Genomic DNA, 9,479 nt, shown 5'->3' with positions numbered 1-9,479 from the left:
AGGGCTCGCGGGGGGCTCGATCCTGCTCCCAGTCTCGCGGGACAAACCCCGGGCGGACGGAAGTCGGCCTCGCGAGGAGACCCGGAGCCTGTAACCAGAGCCTGGGTTCTGCGGGCTGCCGGCGCTGACTGGGAAGGGTATGGCAGAAATGAGAAACTGTCTTTTGTGATTATTTTTAGTTATCGTCAGAAGTTCGTATTATATTTAACAAAATGCATAACGTATACAGTGTATCTGATCATGGTGTATAAAACGTAAGCCGAAAGAAATGTAACCATTTAATGAAGTAGCAATGGTTTAAATAATCTCCAGGGAATAAACGAGACAGGCCAATGTCATGAACACAGTAATACCACACCTTTACGTCGTTACGAGTGGCGCCGAAATAGCTCAGTTGGGAGAGCGTTAGACTGAAGATCTAAAGGTCCCTGGTTCGATCCCGGGTTTCGGCAGGGCCTCCCTTTTTTTTTTTAATTTGAATTTCGTAAGAGTAGCCTGGCTCATTAATTTCAGCCCAGGCAGAAACTCGAGACTTGAGAGTTAACGAGTAAAAAAGATACCCATTTCCAAACATGCCCAAACGTCCCCAAGACCGTGATAATTTGCAGAACACCTCCGGGGCGGGCGTCAGAGGAGGTACTACGCCTGCGTGTTGGGGCGCCTGGTGCCCGTGGCAGCCCTTCTTAAAGCCCGGCCCCGCCCCGCGCGCACTGTGCGCCGGGTCCCGGGCGCGCCCGCGGGTGGTGAGAGGGTGGCGCGCGCGGAAGGCCTGCACTTTTGCGGCTTCGGGGTCAGTCGTGAGAAAGGACGCTCCACGGGAAGTCGGTCTGTCCAGGGAGCGAGGGGACAACTTCCTCCCAAATTTCATTCCCCAAATCATCCCTTCCCAATTGAAAGAAAAAGCAAAGCCTGCTGTTTAAGCAAATGGCCCGTATCTAGCACCGCCGGTGAGCTGAACCTGGTTTCTCGGTGTTGTGGTTGGGGACACACGCCTCGTAGCTCTGCGGATGGCTATGGAGCGGCACAATCAGGTGTACTTGATAAATAGGTAAAGACGTGGCAGCTTTACACCTCCATAACATTAATCAGCCCTGTACCCAAATAACCTTAGGCTTTAGATCAGTGGCTTTCAAATTGTGATCCCCACACCATCCGTATCAGCTTTACAGGGAGCGTGTTAGTAAATGTAAATTATAGGCCCTCCCCCAGATTTACGGAATCAGGAGCTCAGGGAGGGGAAGGGCCCCAGCTCTGTTTTAACAAGTCCTCTGGGTGATTCGGGCTTAGCTAATGTTTGAGATCAGCTGGTTTTACGCATGACTACTTTCTCTTTCTAAAAGCTCCTTTTTATCTGTTTTCGTGAAACAAGCTTTTCCTTCTGTCTTTCCTCTTGCAAGTCAGAAATAAAAGTTTGACACGTGCTCTATTTTTTCTGAAAATTTTTGCACGCACTTGAGTGGGGGTGAGTGGAGGCATCAGCTTTCACAACTACCTCGCGACACCCACTCCAAGGCTGAACTAGTGGTGTGGGGTAAAGAAAATGGAGGCCTAGGCGACTCCTTTTATGTTGTGTATTTCTTGGAAACTAAGGCGGGCTCTGTGAATAGAAGTTGCAGGGATGTAGATTTGAATGAAAGAAGGAAAAGCTTTGATAAATTGGAGTCACTAGAAAATGGAGTAGGCCACTGGTGAGATAGGGAGCGGTTGGTGAGCAGATGAAAGATGGTAACTTGTGGGATTTATATGTTAGGTCTTGGGTAGGATCTTCTGACTCGATTTGAGAGGGAAAGCAGCCGTATTTATGTGGTGCAATGTGCTCTCAGGTTATTAATTAATTGCACACTAATTATTGATGTTCCACTATGTACCAGGCTTTAATTGGTTATTATAACAACCCTATGAAATAGGTATTATCCTCATCTTGCACATCCCTCTAGGATTACAAGGATTAAACATAGTATATATCAGGCATCTAGTATGTGCTACCTCCCAAATTTTACTAGTATAAGTGAATGGTTGCTGGGATATTTGGTTACCAAGTGTGTGCACATTAAGAAGGGTAATTGGAGGAGGGTAAAAGCTTTCCTCTTATTAACCAGAAAAGTCTCTTTGGGAAAGTAGGTCTTGATTAGATCCTCACTCAAGATTTTCTTGAATCTGGAAAGGTTAAAATGGGTGCGTCTGGCTAGCAAGTGTTTAGCAGGGGAATGGTGTAGGCAGGCACTTGAAATGGGAGTAGGTGATTATTTCAGGCAACCTGAGGCTTGAGTATGCGGGAGAAGATAAAATATGGCCATGTATTTGCTACTGGTGTAAAGATTTGGGATTGGGAGAGAGCTAGAGGAACACAGCCTCTAAGGAGAAGACTGAGGAAGGAAGGTAGTTTAGAAAGGCATTGTTACTGGGCAAAGGTCATACCTTTTCTGCCGCTGCACTCCAATGACTAATTCTTGAGATACTGGGGTTTTAAAGAGAGAAAAAGTTTATCACTAGACTTGAAGGAGATCGGATCGCCTATCAGCCCCTAAATCTGTCTCCCTGTACTACAGCAATTCTGATAGTTTTATGGTATTAAAAGATGGGCAGGTTTTAGGATAATGTGCACAACAGCTCCAGATGATGTAATTTAGAGGTGATCTAATTATTGAGCATATGCAGATTGATTACATGCTTAGTATATAATCAGTGTAAGAAAATGGCAGCCTTAATATGATGATGGGCATGATCTTTAGGATCATAATGAGGTATAGGTGACTTACAGGTTAAAGTCTAAGCTACTGCGCATGTCCGGCAGGCCCATTTTGGTTCGACTCAGCTTCAGTTGTCAGGATAACTTTGGATTTCAGGTGGGTTAGTTCTGGGCTGACCAAGACCCTTCATTAATAAATATTAGGAGCTGTCTTTAGTGATCCCAAGACTTCAAAGTAAAGAAACTGGATAGCATGGGTACAAGTGAGGGTCAGTCACAAGGTTTTCACAATCACAAGGGCACAAGATAAAGGTTATACAATCATTATCCGAGATCAAGGCAGTTGGATTACAGTTCAAAGATTTCGGGTATTTCCCTCGGTCTACACCAATATGCCAGAAAGCAAAAAGGAATATCTACATGATGATTCAGCATTTATAATCATCTCTTAAATCCTAATTTCTCAGTTATAGCATCCACTGGGGGTGTGGTTATAAAGGATTTTGCAGGCCTTGCAGCAAGAAGGAATAATCAGAAAGCAGGTAAGCAGTATATATATACTTTACATATTTTATATATACATATAAAAAACTTTAAGAAATAAAGTCTAAAAATGTAATCTGATAATTTTTATTGCCTTTCAGTGAAGTGTGAAATGCCGTGATAGATGTCAAACACTGCCACTTCCCAGGAGCGAAGACTAGAAAGACAGAACACTATTTTTTTCCTAAGAACCCCAGGGATGCCAAGCAGCTTTATCAACTGCTTTTTATAAGCTGAGGAAGTGGTGAATGGTGAAGGGTAGACGTATGGAGTCAGTTGTTACTTTCAAAAATAAATGCTTTCAATGGAAACAACACCATCATCATTAAATTTTTATAAGAGTTAATGTTCAGCCCAGCTCTACTGTCAGCAGAAAAATCAGGAATGTCTTTTCTTACTTCGGGCAATTAAACCAGGGTGGGAGGGAGAAGGCATCGTCTCAAGTTTCCTTGGAAAGCTTTTTAGAAAGAAACCTGGGACATCTGGCTCGTCTGATGAAATAGACTTCTAATATCTAAAGTGACTGGCTAACATATTGCCAAATAAATGTTTATTTCTTAATTGTTCTGGATAGTATATTCCATTTGGACCAAATTGTGATATAGTGAATGCAGTATAATTGTTATATGCAATAAAACTAGATGTGTTTTTAATAATTCACTGGGGTCCTTTGTGTAATCATTGTGTACATACATTAATGTCCTTTTTATAAGTCTTGGATTATACTTCTGCTTCTTTAATTGCATAGTGGTTTATAGTTGTTTTCATTTATGTAATATTATTTATCATGTCTCAGATTTATTTGATATTGAGTCCTTGGTAGAAATACAACTCCTGTTTGGATTTCTGGAATTCCTGGAATATATGGATCTTGCACAGTCATTCTTAATGTGTGGTGTCAAAATAGATTGCTTTGTTTATGCGTAACTCACTACCTAGCTGATAATCTTGGAGGATTGATGTCTAATGTATGGGGGAGGCCAGCAGATAGTCTGAGGTGTGGCACAGGACATTTTGAATAAGTGCACGGCCCTTTTTTATATCAGACTTCCAAGACATATTAGTTTTGTGAAGTTCAAATTTTCGTATATGAGTTGTCTTAAAGTATCATGCACAGTTACTTTACTATTCATTACCTAAATATACTCTACTCTGCAGGTTGACAGTTCCCTCTCCCCATCCCCACCCTCATACTTCATTGACTTCCTTGTCCAAAGCATCAAGAACAACCATAGTCGCCATTTATGGAGTGCTCTCTAGGTACCAGGAATTCTGCAAGCACTTTTCATAGAAAAGCCCATTAAACTTGTCAATTACCTTTTGAGATAAGAGGCATAGTTCAATATGAATGAAAAAAAGTACATACTACATAGGAGTGCTGTTGTAAAAAGCCAGTATGATTTTGAGGTGGATCAAAATGAGTCATGATACATAAAAATCAAATAGTGGCTCTTCCTTTATACATTGTATTAGTGAGATCCAACTTAGAGTGTTGTGTTCAGTTTTGATTAACTCGATTTAAAAAAGAAAGGGTTAACAAAGAACATAAACATGATGAAGGAAGAGGAGATTCATATTAAAAAGACAATAAAAGATATGAATTAGAATTTAGTTTTGGCATAAAGCCTTTGTTACATTCAGTGAAACTGAGAGTGGGGACAAGAAAGGACATTTGCACACTGGTGCAAATGGTGTTTATAGCGGTAGTATTTGTGATTTGCAATGGATGGAGGTGGCCTAAGGGTACAACAACTGAGGAATGGAAGGGGGAACTGTGATGTATACATACAACGGACTATGTACGGTGCACCTGCAAGAAGGAATGAAGTTGTGAGGCATGTAACTAGGTGAGTGAAACTTGAGGACAGTATGTAATGAAATGTCAGAAACAAAATGTGTTAGTTGGGGTTCTCTAGAGAAGCAGAACCAACAGGAGAGATCTGTAAATATGAGATTTAGAAAGTGTCGCATGCAACCGTGGGAATGGAAAAGTCCAAAATCTGTAGGGCAGGCTGTGAAGCTGGTGAAAGAATCTCTCTTCTTGCTTAAAAGCCTTCAAGTGATTGGACTCTCTCATCATGGGAAACATGCCTTAGTTGATCGCAGATGTAGTCAGCCACAAGTGCAATCAAGTGACTGAGGATTTAATACACCAGCCTTCTGGTTTATTAACCAGCCATGAGATATCTTTGCAGCAACGGTCAGGCCAGTGTTTGCCTGACCAGACAACTAGGCATAATCACTTGGCCAAGTTGACACCAGTACCTAACAACCATGATAAAAGACAAATATTATCATGCCTCACTCATATGGACTATACAAACTCAGAGAATTGAAGTCGAGAGCATGGTTATCAGGTTGGGGCCTATTGTAAAGGGTCCTAGATTGTAAGCTCTTACAGCAGTCACATATATTCAGGAATTGTAACTTTTATTTCTAATTTCTGAGATACTGAGCTATTTGGTCAGTTCTTTGGTTGTTCTCTGAAACTTTGGGTATTTATGTGACACCTGGGACTCAGAGTTAGAGCTCTGAAGCTATGAAAGTCATCATTGCCCCAATCAGGAACTGTAAAAAATTTGAAAAAGTTGTCAGACCAACTACAGATATGGATGCGGCTAATCTGGATAGGACTAAGGTAGATCACAATACTGGGTAAAGGATGATATTGTCTATATTTCAAATCTTCAACTTCTGTGTGAGACCTAAGGGGGAGGTGATTATTTAGTGAAAAAGTTTTATTTTGGGAAAAGCATTGTCTAATTTAACTTGTTTAGTCAGTTTATTCGAACACCATGATTTCATGGAATCTTGAATAGGGCCTGAGATCTTGTTGGGTTGTACATGTTAGTGTGATGCCCTGATACGTCACGTCGTAATTTGAACAGAGAATAAAAAAGTATTTTCAAAGTCCCCTTGGGGGACTGGGGAGAAAGGAGGAAATATTAAACGTTCCTATTTGGAGAATTCCTGATATGCTCACAAGCAGTGGGGTCAACCAATTCAGTAGGCTGAGCGCTCAATCTTGCAGAGCTGGTCTCTTGGTCACAAATTCTCTCAGTGACTTTTTGTCTGAGAATGTTTTAATTTCTCCCTCATTTTTGAAGGATAATTTTGCTGGATATAGGAGTCTTGCTTGGCAGTTTTTCTCTTTTAGTAATTTAAATATATCATCCCACTGTCTTCTAGCTTCCATGGTTTCTGCTGAGAAATCTACACATAGTCTTATTGGGTTTCCCTTGTATGTGATGGATTGTTTTTCTCTTGCTGCTTTCAAGATCCTCTCTTTCTCTTTGACCTCTGACATTCTAACTAGTAAGTGTCTTGGAGATCGCCTATTTGGGTCTAATCTCTTTGGGGTGCGCTGCACTTCTTGGATCTGTAAATTTAGGTCTTTCATAAGAGTTGGGAAATTTTCAGTGATAATTTCTTCCATTAGTTTTTCTCCTCCTTTTCCCTTCTCTTCTCCTTCTGGGACACCCACAACACGTATATTTGTGCGGTTCATATTGTCCTTGAGTTCCCTGATACCCTGTTCAAATTTTTCCATTCTTTTCCCGATAGTTTCTGTTTCTTTTTGGAATTCAGATCTTCCATCCTCCAAATCACTAATTCTGTCTTCTGTCTCTTTGAATCTATCATTGTAGGTATCCATTGTTTTTTCCATCTTTTCTACTTTATCCTTCACTTCTATAAGTTCTGTGATTTGTTTTTTCAGTTTTTCTATTTCTTCTTTATGTTCAGCCCATGTCCTCTTCATGTCCTCCCTCAATTTATCGATTTCATTTTTGAAGAGGTTTTCCATTTCTGTTCGTATATTCAGCATTAGTTGTCTCAGCTCCTGTATCTCATTTGAACTGTTGGTTTGTTCCTTTGACTGGGCCATATTCTCAATCTTCTGAGCGTGGACAGTTATCTTCTGCTGCTGGCATCTGGGCGTTTAGTCAGATTTCCCTGGGTGTCGGACCCAACAAGGTTGTAAGATTTTTCTGTGAAATCTCTGGGTACTGTTTTTCTTATCCTGCCCAGTAGGTGGCGCTCGTGGCACACGTTTGTCTGCGGGTCCCACCAGTAAAAGGTGCTGTGTGTCCTTTAACTTTGGAAAACTCTCGCCGTCCGGGAGGTTTGCTAGCCGAAGCGGCTTGGAAGAGTGCCAGTCGGCCCGGGGTCCGAACGCGGGGAGGGTCGCTGGCCGCTGCAGCCCGGGAAAGCGCCCGTCCGAATTTCCTAGTCGGCCCGGGGCGCGAAGTGTGGCGGGAGGGCGCCAGCCGCAGCGGCCCGCCCGGGAGAGTGCACGTTCCCGGGGAGTCACGGGTTTGGAAGGGGCCCCCCCCGTCACCGTTCTCCGTGGCCTGGGGATTTCCGATCCAATTCTCTCAGTTGGTCCGGGGGGCCGCGCGTGGTGTGGGTGCCAGCCGCCGCAGTTTGAGGGGACCGCCTGTCCAATTCTCCCAGCCGGCCCGGGAAGGGGGAAGGGAGTGACTCCGGCCGCTTGCCGCCCCGCCCGGTGAAGCCCGCGCCCCTCGGCGATCTCACCAGAGCGGGTTCTCTCAGCCAGCCAGCCGTTCCAGGATGGGGTACGCTGTCTTTTTTATCTCTCTCGTGGCTTTGGGAGCTGTACTGTATCGTTTCTACTCCCCTAGTAGCTGTCCTGGAGGAGAAACTAAGATCCGCGCGTCTTACTAAGCCGCCATCTTCTCCGGAAGTCTGAGCGCTCAATCTTGGGATTTGCCCCAATGAAACTTATTCCTACAAAGGAAAAGCTAAGACTGCTTACAATTATGTCTAAGAGTCAATCCCAGAGAACTTTTTCTGTTGCTCAGATGTGGCTTTGCTCTCTAAGCCAATTCGACAGGAGAACTCACTGTCCTCCCCACTATGTGGGTCATTACTTCAGGGGTGTATATCTCCCTGGGAATGTGGGACAGGACTCTTGGAAAAGCTGGGACCCCAGCATCATAGGATTGAGAAAACCTTCTTGACCAAAAGGGAGAAGAGAGAAATGAGACCAAATAAGTTTTCAGTGACTGAGAGATTTCAAACAGAGTTGAGAGGTTATCCTGGAGGTTATTCTTATGTACTATATAGATATCCCCGTTTAGTTTATGGTGTATTGGAGTGGCTAGAGGGAAGTACCTGAAATTGTTGAACTATATTCCAGTAGCCTTAATTCTCGAAGATAATTGTACAGCTATATAGCTTTTACAATGTGACCATGTGATTGTGAAAACCTTGTGTCTCATGCTCCATTTATCCAGGGTATGAACAGATGAGTAAGAAAATAAGGATAATAAGTAAATAATGGGGGCAGGGGTAGGGGGTAAAAAATATTGGGTTGATTGAAATTCTAGTGGTAAGTGAGAGGAAGGGGTGTGGGGCATGTGTTTTAGTCTGCCAAAGCTGCCAGAATACAACACACCAGAGAAGTTTTTAATAAGGGGGTTTATTTGGTTAAGAATTTATGATTCTTTAGAGGGAAAGGCAACTAACTTTGATCTGATGTTCTCTGTTACGTCGGAAGCCACAAAAATCTGCTGGCCTTCTCTCCCCAGGGAATCCCCAGGGCGATTCCTTTCTGTATCTCCAAATGTCTGGGCTGAGCTGCAAGTGCTGAAATGAGGTATGCTGAGCTGCTGACCTCTAGTCTGACTTCTCTCTTTTAAGCCTCCAGCTGATTAAATTAAACCTCACTGTTTGTGGAAGATATGCCCCCTAGCCAACCACAAAACCAGCCACAGATGAATTTTACATACTGATGATTTAAGTCCACAGAAACAGAACAAAGGGGCATCATCACTTGGCCAAGTTGACACCTGAACCTAACTACTACAGTATGGGCTATATGAGTTTTTTCTTTTTTCTTTTTCTTTCTTTTTTTGGAGTGATGTAAATGATCTAAAAATGATCATGATGACAAATACACAACTATGTAATAATATTGTGAGGCACTGATTGTACAGTTTCGATGGACTGTATGTGTGTGAAGATGTCTCAACAAAAATATTTAAATAAAATGAAAGCAGGCTTGTAGGAGGAGGAGATTGATGGAAAGGAGACGTTGAATCACCAAATGATGCAGAATTTCTGCAGACAACTCAGGCCCTGTGTTACATAATTAAAGTTGCATGTTCCTACTTCTCCCCACCCTTCCAGCCTACAAATACCATGCTTGGGCCAGCCCAAGGCTACTGGTGATGGTGGGAAGGCTAGCTCTATCTCCTCAAAGCACTCACCTAAATTCTAGTGT

The 9,479-nt window shown here is 42.8% G+C and overlaps 1 long non-coding RNA gene and 1 other non-coding gene across 3 annotated transcripts; both read left to right on the top strand.

Moving 5' to 3' along the window:
* Nucleotides 1–379: 379 nt before the first annotated feature.
* Nucleotides 380–452, top strand: TRNAF-GAA (transfer RNA phenylalanine (anticodon GAA)). The gene has a single exon. It is a non-coding gene; the product is annotated as a tRNA-Phe (tRNA).
* Nucleotides 453–729: 277 nt separating this feature from the next.
* Nucleotides 730–3,914, top strand: LOC143679493 (uncharacterized). Of its 2 annotated transcripts, none has more exons than XR_013173801.1 (3): nt 730–1,048; nt 3,157–3,231; nt 3,334–3,914. It is a non-coding gene; the product is annotated as an uncharacterized LOC143679493 (long non-coding RNA). The 2 variants fall into 2 exon arrangements; XR_013173802.1 differs by having other exon boundaries at nt 730–947; nt 3,334–3,913.
* Nucleotides 3,915–9,479: the final 5,565 nt, after the last annotated feature.

Source organism: Tamandua tetradactyla, chromosome 4 (genome assembly GCF_023851605.1).
Source record: "Tamandua tetradactyla isolate mTamTet1 chromosome 4, mTamTet1.pri, whole genome shotgun sequence".
Taxonomy (NCBI): Eukaryota; Metazoa; Chordata; class Mammalia; order Pilosa; family Myrmecophagidae; genus Tamandua; species Tamandua tetradactyla.
The sequence above is the reverse complement of the archived record's forward strand: the minus strand, read 5'-3'. Positions and strand labels throughout refer to the sequence as shown.